Source organism: Salmo trutta, unplaced genomic scaffold, assembly GCF_901001165.1.
Source record: "Salmo trutta unplaced genomic scaffold, fSalTru1.1, whole genome shotgun sequence".
Lineage (NCBI taxonomy): Eukaryota > Metazoa > Chordata > Actinopteri > Salmoniformes > Salmonidae > Salmo > Salmo trutta.
The window spans coordinates 45,001-59,499 of NW_021822923.1; the positions used below are offsets into that span (position 1 = coordinate 45,001).

The 14,499-nt window shown below is 50.5% G+C and overlaps 9 non-coding genes and 2 pseudogenes across 9 annotated transcripts; all 11 read left to right on the forward strand.

Annotated features, from left to right (window-relative positions):
• The first annotated feature begins 627 nt into the window (after positions 1-627).
• On the forward strand, positions 628-744 carry LOC115187278 (U5 spliceosomal RNA). Its single transcript, XR_003875997.1, has one exon. It is a non-coding gene; the product is annotated as a U5 spliceosomal RNA (small nuclear RNA).
• A 382-nt stretch (positions 745-1,126) lies between these two features.
• LOC115187242 (U2 spliceosomal RNA) lies at positions 1,127-1,317 on the forward strand. Its single transcript, XR_003875973.1, has one exon. It is a non-coding gene; the product is annotated as a U2 spliceosomal RNA (small nuclear RNA).
• An 804-nt stretch (positions 1,318-2,121) lies between these two features.
• LOC115187279 (U5 spliceosomal RNA) lies at positions 2,122-2,238 on the forward strand. Its single transcript, XR_003875998.1, has one exon. It is a non-coding gene; the product is annotated as a U5 spliceosomal RNA (small nuclear RNA).
• Positions 2,239-2,608: 370 nt separating this feature from the next.
• Positions 2,609-2,799, forward strand: LOC115187243 (U2 spliceosomal RNA). Its single transcript, XR_003875974.1, has one exon. It is a non-coding gene; the product is annotated as a U2 spliceosomal RNA (small nuclear RNA).
• Positions 2,800-3,615: 816 nt separating this feature from the next.
• On the forward strand, positions 3,616-3,732 carry LOC115187280 (U5 spliceosomal RNA). Its single transcript, XR_003875999.1, has one exon. It is a non-coding gene; the product is annotated as a U5 spliceosomal RNA (small nuclear RNA).
• A 2,455-nt stretch (positions 3,733-6,187) lies between these two features.
• On the forward strand, positions 6,188-6,366 carry LOC115187253 (uncharacterized; annotated as a pseudogene).
• A 796-nt stretch (positions 6,367-7,162) lies between these two features.
• Positions 7,163-7,279, forward strand: LOC115187281 (U5 spliceosomal RNA). The gene has a single exon (XR_003876000.1). It is a non-coding gene; the product is annotated as a U5 spliceosomal RNA (small nuclear RNA).
• A 370-nt stretch (positions 7,280-7,649) lies between these two features.
• On the forward strand, positions 7,650-7,840 carry LOC115187244 (U2 spliceosomal RNA). The gene has a single exon (XR_003875975.1). It is a non-coding gene; the product is annotated as a U2 spliceosomal RNA (small nuclear RNA).
• A 795-nt stretch (positions 7,841-8,635) lies between these two features.
• On the forward strand, positions 8,636-8,752 carry LOC115187282 (U5 spliceosomal RNA). The gene has a single exon (XR_003876001.1). It is a non-coding gene; the product is annotated as a U5 spliceosomal RNA (small nuclear RNA).
• A 2,381-nt stretch (positions 8,753-11,133) lies between these two features.
• LOC115187259 (uncharacterized) lies at positions 11,134-11,311 on the forward strand (annotated as a pseudogene).
• Positions 11,312-12,104: 793 nt separating this feature from the next.
• Positions 12,105-12,221, forward strand: LOC115187283 (U5 spliceosomal RNA). Its single transcript, XR_003876002.1, has one exon. It is a non-coding gene; the product is annotated as a U5 spliceosomal RNA (small nuclear RNA).
• The last annotated feature ends 2,278 nt before the right edge of the window (positions 12,222-14,499 follow it).

The following is a 14,499-nucleotide window of genomic DNA, read 5'->3' on the forward strand; positions in this document are numbered from 1 at the left end:
ACATTGGCCAGGATTGTGTGTGTGTGTGTGTGTGTGTGTGTCTCTGTGTGTGTGTGTGTGTGTGTGTGTGTGTCTCTGTGTGTGTGTGTGTGTGTGTGTGTGTCTCTGTGTGTGTGTCTCTGTGTGTGTGTGTGTGTCTGTCTGTTTTTGACCCCCCCCAAAAAATTACAATCACTTCACCAGGATTGTCTGTCTGTCTGTCTGTCTGTCTGTCTGTCTGTCTGTCTGTCTGTCTCTGTTTTTGACCCCCCCAATAAATACAATCACTTCACCAGGATTGTCTGTCTGTCTGTCTGTCTGTCTGTCTGTCTGTCTGTCTGTCTGTCTGTCTCTGTTTTTGACCCCCCCAAAAAATACAATCACTTCACCAGGATTGTCTGTCTGTCTGTCTGTCTGTCTGTCTGTCTGTCTGTCTGTCTGTCTGTCTCTGTTTTTGACCCCCCCCCAAAAAATACAATCACTTCACCAGGATTGTCTGTCTGTCTGTCTGTCTGTCTGTCTGTCTGTCTGTCTTTGAATTTTTACCCACAGCCCTCAAACTTGGAAGAGTGGGTTCGGGAACCACCCGCGGGCACCCGGCCTAGAGTGCACAGTGTGTGTCTCGGGCCCCGACCTCTGACTTCCATACGACTCTGGTTTCTCTTCATTACGCACAAGCCTTTCGCCTTTTACTAAAGACTTCCGTGGAGAGGAACACTTACGAGTTCAACATATTTTTGGAAGGGCTTTGCTTCTGGCAGAGCCCGGTATCTTGTTTCAAGAGAAATTGACAGAGATGACGCCGAGACTTTTTGCTCAGGCGTTTGACTTGAAGCCGGCTGACCGACCGACCGACCGACCGACCGACCGACCGACCGACCGACCGGCGTATTTTTCCACTCAAAGTAGTCGCTCGGGCAATTGAGTTCAAGCCCGACGACGACTGACGTGTTTTCCGGGCTTTGAACAAATAGTCGCACTAGGCTTAAAGAGCTAGTGACTTAAAGACGCATTAGCGACTTGTTAAAAAAAACACCCGCCTGTCACCAGGGAAACGTCGGGTGGGGAGGAGACAACTTTTGCCAAACCGCTGAGGTCTGCCGAGACCCCCGGGGGCCCGGCGGGTGCAGGGGTCAATTTGTGGGTTATCGCTTCTCGGCCTTTTGGCTCAGATCAAGTGTAGTATCTGTTCTTATCAGTTTAATATCTGATACGTCCCCCATCGGGGGACTACATATTAAATGGATTTTTCGAACAGGGAGTCGGAAATGGGGCTTGCTCCGTCCGCTCCACGCATCGACCCGGTATTGCAGTACCTCCGGGAACGGTGCAACACTTTTCTCTCATTGTCAAGGAAAAAGAAATACGCAAAGCTATGTAAAACAGCTAGCAGAAGAAGAGAAGGAATGAAAAAAGAAGAATCATCCAAACTGAAACAAGGGCGAAGCCCCCTTCATGGGGTCCCCCGTTTTCCCGCCATTTTACTTAAAAAAAAAAAAAAAAACATTGGCCAGGATTGTGTGTGTGTGTGTGTGTGTGTGTGTCTCTGTGTGTGTGTGTGTGTGTGTGTGTGTGTCTCTGTGTGTGTGTGTGTGTGTGTGTGTGTCTCTGTGTGTGTGTCTCTGTGTGTGTGTGTGTGTCTGTCTGTTTTTGACCCCCCCCAAAAAATTACAATCACTTCACCAGGATTGTCTGTCTGTCTGTCTGTCTGTCTGTCTGTCTGTCTGTCTGTCTGTCTGTCTCTGTTTTTGACCCCCCCAAAAAATACAATCACTTCACCAGGATTGTCTGTCTGTCTGTCTGTCTGTCTGTCTGTCTGTCTGTCTGTCTGTCTGTCTCTGTTTTTGACCCCCCCAAAAAATACAATCACTTCACCAGGATTGTCTGTCTGTCTGTCTGTCTGTCTGTCTGTCTGTCTGTCTGTCTGTCTGTCTCTGTTTTTGACCCCCCCCCAAAAAATACAATCACTTCACCAGGATTGTCTGTCTGTCTGTCTGTCTGTCTGTCTGTCTGTCTGTCTGTCTGTCTTTGAATTTTTACCCACAGCCCTCAAACTTGGAAGAGTGGGTTCGGGAACCACCCGCGGGCACCCGGCCTAGAGTGCACAGTGTGTGTCTCGGGCCCCGACCTCTGACTTCCATACGACTCTGGTTTCTCTTCATTACGCACAAGCCTTTCGCCTTTTACTAAAGACTTCCGTGGAGAGGAACACTTACGAGTTCAACATATTTTTGGAAGGGCTTTGCTTCTGGCAGAGCCCGGTATCTTGTTTCAAGAGAAATTGACAGAGATGACGCCGAGACTTTTTGCTCAGGCGTTTGACTTGAAGCCGGCTGACCGACCGACCGACCGACCGACCGACCGACCGGCGTATTTTTCCACTCAAAGTAGTCGCTCGGGCAATTGAGTTCAAGCCCGACGACGACTGACGTGTTTTCCGGGCTTTGAACAAATAGTCGCACTAGGCTTAAAGAGCTAGTGACTTAAAGACGCATTAGCGACTTGTTAAAAAAAACACCCGCCTGTCACCAGGGAAACGTCGGGTGGGGAGGAGACAACTTTTGCCAAACCGCTGAGGTCTGCCGAGACCCCCGGGGGCCCGGCGGGTGCAGGGGTCAATTTGTGGGTTATCGCTTCTCGGCCTTTTGGCTCAGATCAAGTGTAGTATCTGTTCTTATCAGTTTAATATCTGATACGTCCCCCATCGGGGGACTACATATTAAATGGATTTTTCGAACAGGGAGTCGGAAATGGGGCTTGCTCCGTCCGCTCCACGCATCGACCCGGTATTGCAGTACCTCCGGGAACGGTGCAACACTTTTCTCTCATTGTCAAGGAAAAAGAAATACGCAAAGCTATGTAAAACAGCTAGCAGAAGAAGAGAAGGAATGAAAAAAGAAGAATCATCCAAACTGAAACAAGGGCGAAGCCCCCTTCATGGGGTCCCCCGTTTTCCCCGCCATTTTACTTAAAAAAAAAAAAAAAAAAAAAAAAAAAAAAAAAAAACATTGGCCAGGATTGTGTGTGTGTGTGTGTGTGTGTGTGTCTCTGTGTGTGTGTGTGTGTGTGTGTGTGTGTCTCTGTGTGTGTGTGTGTGTGTGTGTGTGTCTCTGTGTGTGTGTCTCTGTGTGTGTGTGTGTGTCTGTCTGTTTTTGACCCCCCCCAAAAAATTACAATCACTTCACCAGGATTGTCTGTCTGTCTGTCTGTCTGTCTGTCTGTCTGTCTGTCTGTCTGTCTGTCTCTGTTTTTGACCCCCCCAAAAAATACAATCACTTCACCAGGATTGTCTGTCTGTCTGTCTGTCTGTCTGTCTGTCTGTCTGTCTGTCTGTCTGTCTCTGTTTTTGACCCCCCCAAAAAATACAATCACTTCACCAGGATTGTCTGTCTGTCTGTCTGTCTGTCTGTCTGTCTGTCTGTCTGTCTGTCTGTCTCTGTTTTTGACCCCCCCCCAAAAAATACAATCACTTCACCAGGATTGTCTGTCTGTCTGTCTGTCTGTCTGTCTGTCTGTCTGTCTTTGAATTTTTACCCACAGCCCTCAAACTTGGAAGAGTGGGTTCGGGAACCACCCGCGGGCACCCGGCCTAGAGTGCACAGTGTGTGTCTCGGGCCCCGACCTCTGACTTCCATACGACTCTGGTTTCTCTTCATTACGCACAAGCCTTTCGCCTTTTACTAAAGACTTCCGTGGAGAGGAACACTTACGAGTTCAACATATTTTTGGAAGGGCTTTGCTTCTGGCAGAGCCCGGTATCTTGTTTCAAGAGAAATTGACAGAGATGACGCCGAGACTTTTTGCTCAGGCGTTTGACTTGAAGCCGGCTGACCGACCGACCGACCGACCGACCGACCGACCGACCGACCGACCGGCGTATTTTTCCACTCAAAGTAGTCGCTCGGGCAATTGAGTTCAAGCCCGACGACGACTGACGTGTTTTCCGGGCTTTGAACAAATAGTCGCACTAGGCTTAAAGAGCTAGTGACTTAAAGACGCATTAGCGACTTGTTAAAAAAAACACCCGCCTGTCACCAGGGAAACGTCGGGTGGGGAGGAGACAACTTTTGCCAAACCGCTGAGGTCTGCCGAGACCCCCGGGGGCCCGGCGGGTGCAGGGGTCAATTTGTGGGTTATCGCTTCTCGGCCTTTTGGCTCAGATCAAGCTTGGTACCGAGGTGCCCCAGAGCTCGCTGAGTCAAAAGGTCGGAGATAGGAGGGCGATAGGTTTTTGGGCGAGACAGAGTTCTTTTTTGCCAAGGCGTTTTTGGTTTTTTCCAGAGGCTTCCATTTGGAGAGCTGTTTTTTTCCTTGTGTGGACGTGTGTTTTTTTTTCCTTTTGGAAATGGCGCGTACCAGTAATAACAAGGCGGTACCAGGAATTGGATTGTCCAATACTGTGAGGTTTGCATGGAGGAACAAAGATTTGGAGCCATTTGGAAGAGAGAAGTTCGGAAGGACCATATTGATGGGGATATTGAATCTGGAGGTAAAGGATGTTTTATGCTTCCAAGATAATCCAATGGAGGGGGCATTTGATGTGACTTTTTATAGTGAAGGGAAGCATGAAGAAATTTTGATGAAGACAAAAGAAGGGAGTAAGGCATTTCCCATGTGCCATTATGAAGTGACCAACTTGGCGAGAAGTAGTTTTCGATTGGTAACTGTGACCATGTACAATCCCCATGTGACTGACGAAGAGGTGAGGGCCTTTCTGGGCAGATACATGGACAATGTTTCCTCAGCGAGGCGCCTCAGGGACTCCCTGGGATTCTGGAACGGGAGGAGAGGGTTCCAGGCCCTTCTCAGGGAGGACCCAAGGGGATTGGGTGGGTACCTACATCCCCCAGCGATGTTCTCCCTGGGGGCTGACAGGGGGACGTTACATTATGCCCGTCAGCCTCCATTTTGCAGGCGCTGTATGGCCTATGGTCATACCCTTGCCTCGTGTAGTACAAGGATTTGCAGGTTCTGTGGGTCGAGCGGGCACGAGGCAAGGGATTGTGACGAGCCAAAGGCTTGCCACGGGTGTGGCTCGGTTACACACCTGTGGCGGAGGTGCCCGGCTCGTCACGGGTCATACGCGTCTGCGGCTGGAGGGGGAGCAGGTGCGGGGGATGTGGGAAGTAGAGGAAGAGGAGCGGACATGGGATCTGGAACAGGAACATCACGAAAAGAGGAGGAAAAGGTACCGGGAGGAGCGGGGGAAGGAGAGGAGGAGCAGGTGGAGAAGGTGCTGGGAAGAGAGGGAGAGGTTGAAGGAGAGGAGGAGCAGGCGGCTGAAGGAGAGAAGGAGCAGGAGGAGGAAGGAGACATGAGAGTGGAGGGGCCAGAGAAGACGGCGGTGGAGAGGAAGGAGACGGAGAAGGCAACAGAGAGGGAGGAGACTGGGAAGACGGTGGTGGAAAAGAAAGAGACAGAAAGGAAGGAGACAGAGAAAGAAGTGGTGGCGGGACCAGAAGGAGAGGGAGTGAAGGAGTGGGGGGACAGTAAAGAGGTGAGATCACGGGTAGAGGAGCTGAGGGAGATGGTGGGGGGGCTGACGGACACTGTGAAGGAAGCGAGGGGTGAGCTGGCGGACAATATGAACGAAGCGAGGGGGGGACTGACGGACGCAGACAGAGATGTTCCCTGGCTGCGCCCTCCACCGATAAAGAGACCTAAGAAGTGGGAACAAAAGGGCAGCAGGAGGAGGAAGGATGGTAGGGGGGGGGCAGGGCAGGGTGGAGAGGATGCGGGGCCCTCGTGGGCTCCCTCTCCTTCATGCTCTTTTACACCCCTGGCTGAGCTGGACCTTCCAAGCATTGCCCAGGGGTGGGGGATGGCGGAAGGGGTTAACTTTTTGTTTGAGGGCATGGGGTGCTCAGGCCAGAGCCAGGAGGGCAGGGTGATAGACTTAAGTGGGGGGCACAAGACACAGTGTTCGCTTGTGCCAGGCACTGATTCTGTAAATAGAGGAGAGGGGATGGTGGCCGACGGCGGAGCGTCAGGAGTGGAGGAGGCGTCCCCGTCGGTCGGGAGGATAGGGTGAGTTTATTTTGATTTTTTTGTTGTTAGTATGGGTTTTGGTTTATAGGTGAGAAGGAGAGGGAAGATGTTTCCCTGGGTCTTTGTTTTAGGGTTTTTGGTTTGTGTTACAATTAAAAATGCCTAGTTATGATTTTGATTGGATACATGGTTTTGTATTGAACGGCATAGAAAGTAATAAATAATTTTTGTAAAAAAAAAAAAAAATCTGTTCTTATCAGTTTAATATCTGATACGTCCCCCATCGGGGGACTACATATTAAATGGATTTTTCGAACAGGGAGTCGGAAATGGGGCTTGCTCCGTCCGCTCCACGCATCGACCCGGTATTGCAGTACCTCCGGGAACGGTGCAACACTTTTCTCTCATTGTCAAGGAAAAAGAAATACGCAAAGCTATGTAAAACAGCTAGCAGAAGAAGAGAAGGAATGAAAAAAGAAGAATCATCCAAACTGAAACAAGGGCGAAGCCCCCTTCATGGGGTCCCCCGTTTTCCCGCCATTTTACTTAAAAAAAAAAAAAAAAACATTGGCCAGGATTGTGTGTGTGTGTGTGTGTGTGTGTGTCTCTGTGTGTGTGTGTGTGTGTGTGTGTGTGTCTCTGTGTGTGTGTGTGTGTGTGTGTGTGTCTCTGTGTGTGTGTCTCTGTGTGTGTGTGTGTGTCTGTCTGTTTTTGACCCCCCCCAAAAAATTACAATCACTTCACCAGGATTGTCTGTCTGTCTGTCTGTCTGTCTGTCTGTCTGTCTGTCTGTCTGTCTGTCTCTGTTTTTGACCCCCCCAAAAAATACAATCACTTCACCAGGATTGTCTGTCTGTCTGTCTGTCTGTCTGTCTGTCTGTCTGTCTGTCTGTCTGTCTCTGTTTTTGACCCCCCCAAAAAATACAATCACTTCACCAGGATTGTCTGTCTGTCTGTCTGTCTGTCTGTCTGTCTGTCTGTCTGTCTGTCTGTCTCTGTTTTTGACCCCCCCCCAAAAAATACAATCACTTCACCAGGATTGTCTGTCTGTCTGTCTGTCTGTCTGTCTGTCTGTCTGTCTTTGAATTTTTACCCACAGCCCTCAAACTTGGAAGAGTGGGTTCGGGAACCACCCGCGGGCACCCGGCCTAGAGTGCACAGTGTGTGTCTCGGGCCCCGACCTCTGACTTCCATACGACTCTGGTTTCTCTTCATTACGCACAAGCCTTTCGCCTTTTACTAAAGACTTCCGTGGAGAGGAACACTTACGAGTTCAACATATTTTTGGAAGGGCTTTGCTTCTGGCAGAGCCCGGTATCTTGTTTCAAGAGAAATTGACAGAGATGACGCCGAGACTTTTTGCTCAGGCGTTTGACTTGAAGCCGGCTGACCGACCGACCGACCGACCGACCGACCGACCGGCGTATTTTTCCACTCAAAGTAGTCGCTCGGGCAATTGAGTTCAAGCCCGACGACGACTGACGTGTTTTCCGGGCTTTGAACAAATAGTCGCACTAGGCTTAAAGAGCTAGTGACTTAAAGACGCATTAGCGACTTGTTAAAAAAAACACCCGCCTGTCACCAGGGAAACGTCGGGTGGGGAGGAGACAACTTTTGCCAAACCGCTGAGGTCTGCCGAGACCCCCGGGGGCCCGGCGGGTGCAGGGGTCAATTTGTGGGTTATCGCTTCTCGGCCTTTTGGCTCAGATCAAGTGTAGTATCTGTTCTTATCAGTTTAATATCTGATACGTCCCCCATCGGGGGACTACATATTAAATGGATTTTTCGAACAGGGAGTCGGAAATGGGGCTTGCTCCGTCCGCTCCACGCATCGACCCGGTATTGCAGTACCTCCGGGAACGGTGCAACACTTTTCTCTCATTGTCAAGGAAAAAGAAATACGCAAAGCTATGTAAAACAGCTAGCAGAAGAAGAGAAGGAATGAAAAAAGAAGAATCATCCAAACTGAAACAAGGGCGAAGCCCCCTTCATGGGGTCCCCCGTTTTCCCGCCATTTTACTTAAAAAAAAAAAAAAAAAACATTGGCCAGGATTGTGTGTGTGTGTGTGTGTGTGTGTGTCTCTGTGTGTGTGTGTGTGTGTGTGTGTGTCTCTGTGTGTGTGTGTGTGTGTGTGTGTGTCTCTGTGTGTGTGTCTCTGTGTGTGTGTGTGTGTCTGTCTGTTTTTGACCCCCCCCAAAAAATTACAATCACTTCACCAGGATTGTCTGTCTGTCTGTCTGTCTGTCTGTCTGTCTGTCTGTCTGTCTGTCTCTGTTTTTGACCCCCCCAAAAAATACAATCACTTCACCAGGATTGTCTGTCTGTCTGTCTGTCTGTCTGTCTGTCTGTCTGTCTGTCTGTCTGTCTCTGTTTTTGACCCCCCCAAAAAATACAATCACTTCACCAGGATTGTCTGTCTGTCTGTCTGTCTGTCTGTCTGTCTGTCTGTCTGTCTGTCTGTCTCTGTTTTTGACCCCCCCCCAAAAAATACAATCACTTCACCAGGATTGTCTGTCTGTCTGTCTGTCTGTCTGTCTGTCTGTCTGTCTGTCTTTGAATTTTTACCCACAGCCCTCAAACTTGGAAGAGTGGGTTCGGGAACCACCCGCGGGCACCCGGCCTAGAGTGCACAGTGTGTGTCTCGGGCCCCGACCTCTGACTTCCATACGACTCTGGTTTCTCTTCATTACGCACAAGCCTTTCGCCTTTTACTAAAGACTTCCGTGGAGAGGAACACTTACGAGTTCAACATATTTTTGGAAGGGCTTTGCTTCTGGCAGAGCCCGGTATCTTGTTTCAAGAGAAATTGACAGAGATGACGCCGAGACTTTTTGCTCAGGCGTTTGACTTGAAGCCGGCTGACCGACCGACCGACCGACCGACCGACCGACCGACCGACCGGCGTATTTTTCCACTCAAAGTAGTCGCTCGGGCAATTGAGTTCAAGCCCGACGACGACTGACGTGTTTTCCGGGCTTTGAACAAATAGTCGCACTAGGCTTAAAGAGCTAGTGACTTAAAGACGCATTAGCGACTTGTTAAAAAAAACACCCGCCTGTCACCAGGGAAACGTCGGGTGGGGAGGAGACAACTTTTGCCAAACCGCTGAGGTCTGCCGAGACCCCCGGGGGCCCGGCGGGTGCAGGGGTCAATTTGTGGGTTATCGCTTCTCGGCCTTTTGGCTCAGATCAAGCTTGGTACCGAGGTGCCCCAGAGCTCGCTGAGTCAAAAGGTCGGAGATAGGAGGGCGATAGGGTTTTTTGGGCGGAGAAAATTCCCGGTTTGGAAAGTTTTTTTGTTTCTACTCGGTTTTCTTTTTGAAGGCTGGAGATTATTGAGGAGGCAATTCTTCCGGAGAAGATGGCTCGGAAGATACCATCAGCATCGGTCCCTGGAATCGGGCTGGCCAATACAGTGCGTTTTACATGGAAGGAGAAGGACATGGAGCCTTTCGGGAGGGAAACCTTTGGAAGGAACCTGCTAATGGGGGTGCTCCAACTGAAGGTAGAAGATGTCTTTTGCCTCCATGACAACCCGTTGGAGGGAGCTTTTGAGGTAACGCTGCATACGGAGGGAAAACATGAGGAGATAATGCAGAAAGTGAGAAGAGTGGAGAAGGAGAGGCCCATGTGTCACTATGCCGTAACAAATCTGGCAAGGAACAATTTTAGAGTTGTGACCATTAACATGTATAACCCACATGTAAAGGAAGAGGATGTGAGGGCTTTCCTGGGGAGATTTATGAACAACATCTCCTCAGCAAGGCTCCTCAAGGACACGCTCGGGTTTTGGACGGGGAGGAGAAGCTACCAGGCTCTCCTTCGAGAAGACCCAAAAGGTCTGGGGGGCTACCTCCATCCTCCGGCTATGTTCTCCCTGGGGGCTGACCGGGGGACATTGCATTATGCCCGTCAGCCTCCGTTCTGCAGGCGTTGTATGGCCTATGGTCATATCCTCGCCTCGTGCAGCACAAAGAAATGTAGGTATTGTGGATCTGCGGAGCACGGGGCGGGGGACTGTGACGCGCCGAGGGCATGTCACGGGTGTGGCATGCTAACACACCTGTGGCGTGAATGCCCGGCGCGTCACCGGTCATACGCGTCTGCAGCTGGGGGGGGAGCGAGAGCCGGGGATGGGGGAAGAAGAGGAGGGGACAGAGAGCCAGGAACAGGCACGGAGAAAAGGGACGCACGGCAGGAGGAGAAGGAAAGAGCGACAGCAGGAGCAGAAGAGGAAAAGGAAGAAATGGACATAGTGGAACCGGAAGGGAAGGAGGCTGAAAGAGAGGAGGAGCAGGAGGCTGAAAGAGAGGAGGACCAGGAGGATGAAGGAGAGAAGGTGCTGGGAGGAGAGGTTGAAGGAGAGGAGGAGCAGGAGGCAGAAGGAGAGAAGGAGCAGGAGGAGGAAGGAGACATGAGAGTGGAGGGGCAAGAGAAGAAGGAGGTGGAGAGGAAGGTGATGGAGAAGGAAACAGAGAGGGAGGAGATTGAGAAGACGGCGGTGGAGAAGAAGGAGATAGAAAGAAAGGAGACAGAGAAGGTAACGAGAGCGAAGGATTGGGTGAACACTGAAATGGGGGGAATTAAAAGTCGTAAGATATGGAAGAGGTATGAAAACCTTTTGCCGGCTACTAAACATTACAGGAGGTCGAAGAGGAAGGAGAGCTTGAGGGGGAGGTGTGGAGAAAGAGGGGGGGAGGCAGATCAGGGGGGAGGGGAGGGGGAGGTTGCAGGACCCTCGTGGGCTCCCTCTTCCTTCTCCTTTATACCCCTGTCTGAACTGGACCTCACAGGAATGGCCCAGGATTGGGCGAGTGAGGGAGGCTTAAGCTCCCTGTTTAGGGGCATGGGGTCCCCGGGCCGGAGTCGGGAGGAGGGGGGAGTGGTAGATTTGAGTGGGGGGCACGAGGCACAGAGTGTGGGTGTGCCGGGTAGTGGTGTTGTTTCCAGGGGAGAGGGGATGGTGGCCGACGGTGGAGCGTCAGGAGTGGAGGAGGCGTCCCCGTCGGTCGGGAGTAAAGGGTGAGTGTTTTTTGGGTTATTTGATATGGGTTTTGGGCTTGGTTATTGGTGAACAGTTTTGAAATGTCTATTTTTGTGTTTATTGGGATTTGTGTTTGAATTTATTGATTTGTGGAAAATTTTGCTTGGTTTGGAACGTAATAAATATATTTTGTAAAAAAAAAAAAAATCTGTTCTTATCAGTTTAATATCTGATACGTCCCCCATCGGGGGACTACATATTAAATGGATTTTTCGAACAGGGAGTCGGAAATGGGGCTTGCTCCGTCCGCTCCACGCATCGACCCGGTATTGCAGTACCTCCGGGAACGGTGCAACACTTTTCTCTCATTGTCAAGGAAAAAGAAATACGCAAAGCTATGTAAAACAGCTAGCAGAAGAAGAGAAGGAATGAAAAAAGAAGAATCATCCAAACTGAAACAAGGGCGAAGCCCCCTTCATGGGGTCCCCCGTTTTCCCGCCATTTTACTTAAAAAAAAAAAAAAAAAACATTGGCCAGGATTGTGTGTGTGTGTGTGTGTGTGTGTGTCTCTGTGTGTGTGTGTGTGTGTGTGTGTGTGTCTCTGTGTGTGTGTGTGTGTGTGTGTGTGTCTCTGTGTGTGTGTCTCTGTGTGTGTGTGTGTGTCTGTCTGTTTTTGACCCCCCCCAAAAAATTACAATCACTTCACCAGGATTGTCTGTCTGTCTGTCTGTCTGTCTGTCTGTCTGTCTGTCTGTCTGTCTCTGTTTTTGACCCCCCCAAAAAATACAATCACTTCACCAGGATTGTCTGTCTGTCTGTCTGTCTGTCTGTCTGTCTGTCTGTCTGTCTGTCTGTCTCTGTTTTTGACCCCCCCAAAAAATACAATCACTTCACCAGGATTGTCTGTCTGTCTGTCTGTCTGTCTGTCTGTCTGTCTGTCTGTCTGTCTGTCTCTGTTTTTGACCCCCCCCCAAAAAATACAATCACTTCACCAGGATTGTCTGTCTGTCTGTCTGTCTGTCTGTCTGTCTGTCTGTCTTTGAATTTTTACCCACAGCCCTCAAACTTGGAAGAGTGGGTTCGGGAACCACCCGCGGGCACCCGGCCTAGAGTGCACAGTGTGTGTCTCGGGCCCCGACCTCTGACTTCCATACGACTCTGGTTTCTCTTCATTACGCACAAGCCTTTCGCCTTTTACTAAAGACTTCCGTGGAGAGGAACACTTACGAGTTCAACATATTTTTGGAAGGGCTTTGCTTCTGGCAGAGCCCGGTATCTTGTTTCAAGAGAAATTGACAGAGATGACGCCGAGACTTTTTGCTCAGGCGTTTGACTTGAAGCCGGCTGACCGACCGACCGACCGACCGACCGGCGTATTTTTCCACTCAAAGTAGTCGCTCGGGCAATTGAGTTCAAGCCCGACGACGACTGACGTGTTTTCCGGGCTTTGAACAAATAGTCGCACTAGGCTTAAAGAGCTAGTGACTTAAAGACGCATTAGCGACTTGTTAAAAAAAACACCCGCCTGTCACCAGGGAAACGTCGGGTGGGGAGGAGACAACTTTTGCCAAACCGCTGAGGTCTGCCGAGACCCCCGGGGGCCCGGCGGGTGCAGGGGTCAATTTGTGGGTTATCGCTTCTCGGCCTTTTGGCTCAGATCAAGTGTAGTTACCTTGCCAGTGCTGCACTTGATCAGAGAAGCGATCACAGGCCGGAGGGCGCCCGGGAAAATTGTGCTATTTATTTTTGTTAAATCATCATTTATTGTCATTATTGTTGTTTTTGTCTCACCTTTGTTTATTCTTTGTCCTGGGTTAGGTGGTGGTCTTGGTGGTGGACTACAGGTGCACCAGCACCTGTAGGGTGAGTTTAAAGGCCCTCTGGTCCTTTTTCTTTAGTTATTACATTTATTTTGTGTTTTCCCCTGCTTGTCCTGTTTTGCATCTCTCCTCCCCCGTGTATCCTATAGTCCCCTCCTTAGCTCCTCCCATTGTCTTCAGTTGTGTGTTGTCTGCTAGCTGGGGTGGCTTTCTGGCTTGTCGGCCTGCTAGCTTTAGCTTAGCCTGGTCTGCAAGCCTCCTGGCCCCTTAGGCGTGGCAGGCATTGTTTGACTGTTTATTCTTTGTTCCCATCCACCTTGTACCCTTAGTTTATCCCCCAAATTTCCTTTTGTTCAGTTTCTTGTTGTTTGTGTTGCCAACTGGGGGACATTTTGCTAGCTAGCCTGCTGCCTGGTTAGCCTAGCCTGGCCGGCTGGTGAGGCCTGCTAGCCTTCTTGTCCCTCATGTTTGGTAGGTGTTGTTTAGTCAGTTTGTCCTTTTGTTGTTGTCATCCCTTCACTTCCCTTTTACTTTATTTAATTTGTTTTGTTAGTCTTACCCCCTAGGTTGTCTTCCCTCTTGGTTTGTGTGCCTTGTTGGTTTTTTGTTTTGAGGCCTCTTGGCTGGTGGGCCTGCCAGCTGGTAGGCCTAGCCTGGCCTGCTGGTGTGGCCTGCTAGCATTCTAGCCTTTAGTTTGTTTGTGTGGTTTATTTTTGTCTTTCCCTTTTGTGCCCTCCCCCCTGTGGAAAATATAAAACAAAAAAATTCCCCTCCTAGTGTCCTTTCCCATTGTCAATAAGATTAGTTTGGTGCTGTGCCAGATAGTTTGTTGTGTGTTCCGTGGTGCTGGTAGGCCCTGTTAGCTTAGTCTACCTGAGCCTGCCAGCTCCCTCGGTTGTCTTTCACTCCTTCCCTTTTTCCCAACACCCTCTCCCTCCCCCCGCCCCCCTTCCTTCCTTTCCCCTCCCCTTTTCCCCTTCCCCTCCCCCCCCCTTTTCACTGGTGTTGGGCTGTAAAGGGAGTGGGCCTCCATCATGTCAGCAGCACAGGTTGGCATGAGGAGGCACCATGCAGTGCGCCTCCTTTTAAAGGAGAAGGGAGGGAAAATAATGGAGTTATCCCGATTGGATTTCTCCAGAAAATTCCTCCAGAAAGAGCTCGGTTTCCACCCCGCGCAGGTAAACTGCATCTTAGCCCTTCCCTATGGGAAGGGCTTCGATGTCAGCTTTGCCAACGCCAGCTTCCTGCGGGAGTTCTGGGGGCAACTCCAGAACTCCCTGAACATCCAGGGGTCCCTCACAGCAATGTTTGAGGTGACCAAGCTGACGGATAATAGCATTAAAACCGTTATTATCCGTATGTATAACGAAACCGTACAGCCGGAGGACGTTGCAGTATGGCTGGGCAGGTACTGCAATGTGAAGGGGCCCTTGGTCCAGGTGAAGGATCCCGATGGGATCTGGACAGGGGCCTGGAGGGTTACTGTCCAGCAGAGGGAGGACCCCGGGGGCTATGGTGGGTTGAAAGCCATCCCATCCACCATAGTCCTCGGAGAGAATAGGGGCCATGTTCACTACCAGGACCAGCCTAAGCTGTGCCGTAAGTGTGGTGAACATGGCCATCTCGCAGAGGCCTGTAAAAAGGTCGTCTGCATGAAGTGCCGGGAGGTGGGCCACCGCTACGAGGAGTGCACGAACGGAAGGTCGTGCAACCTCTGTGGCGAGCGGT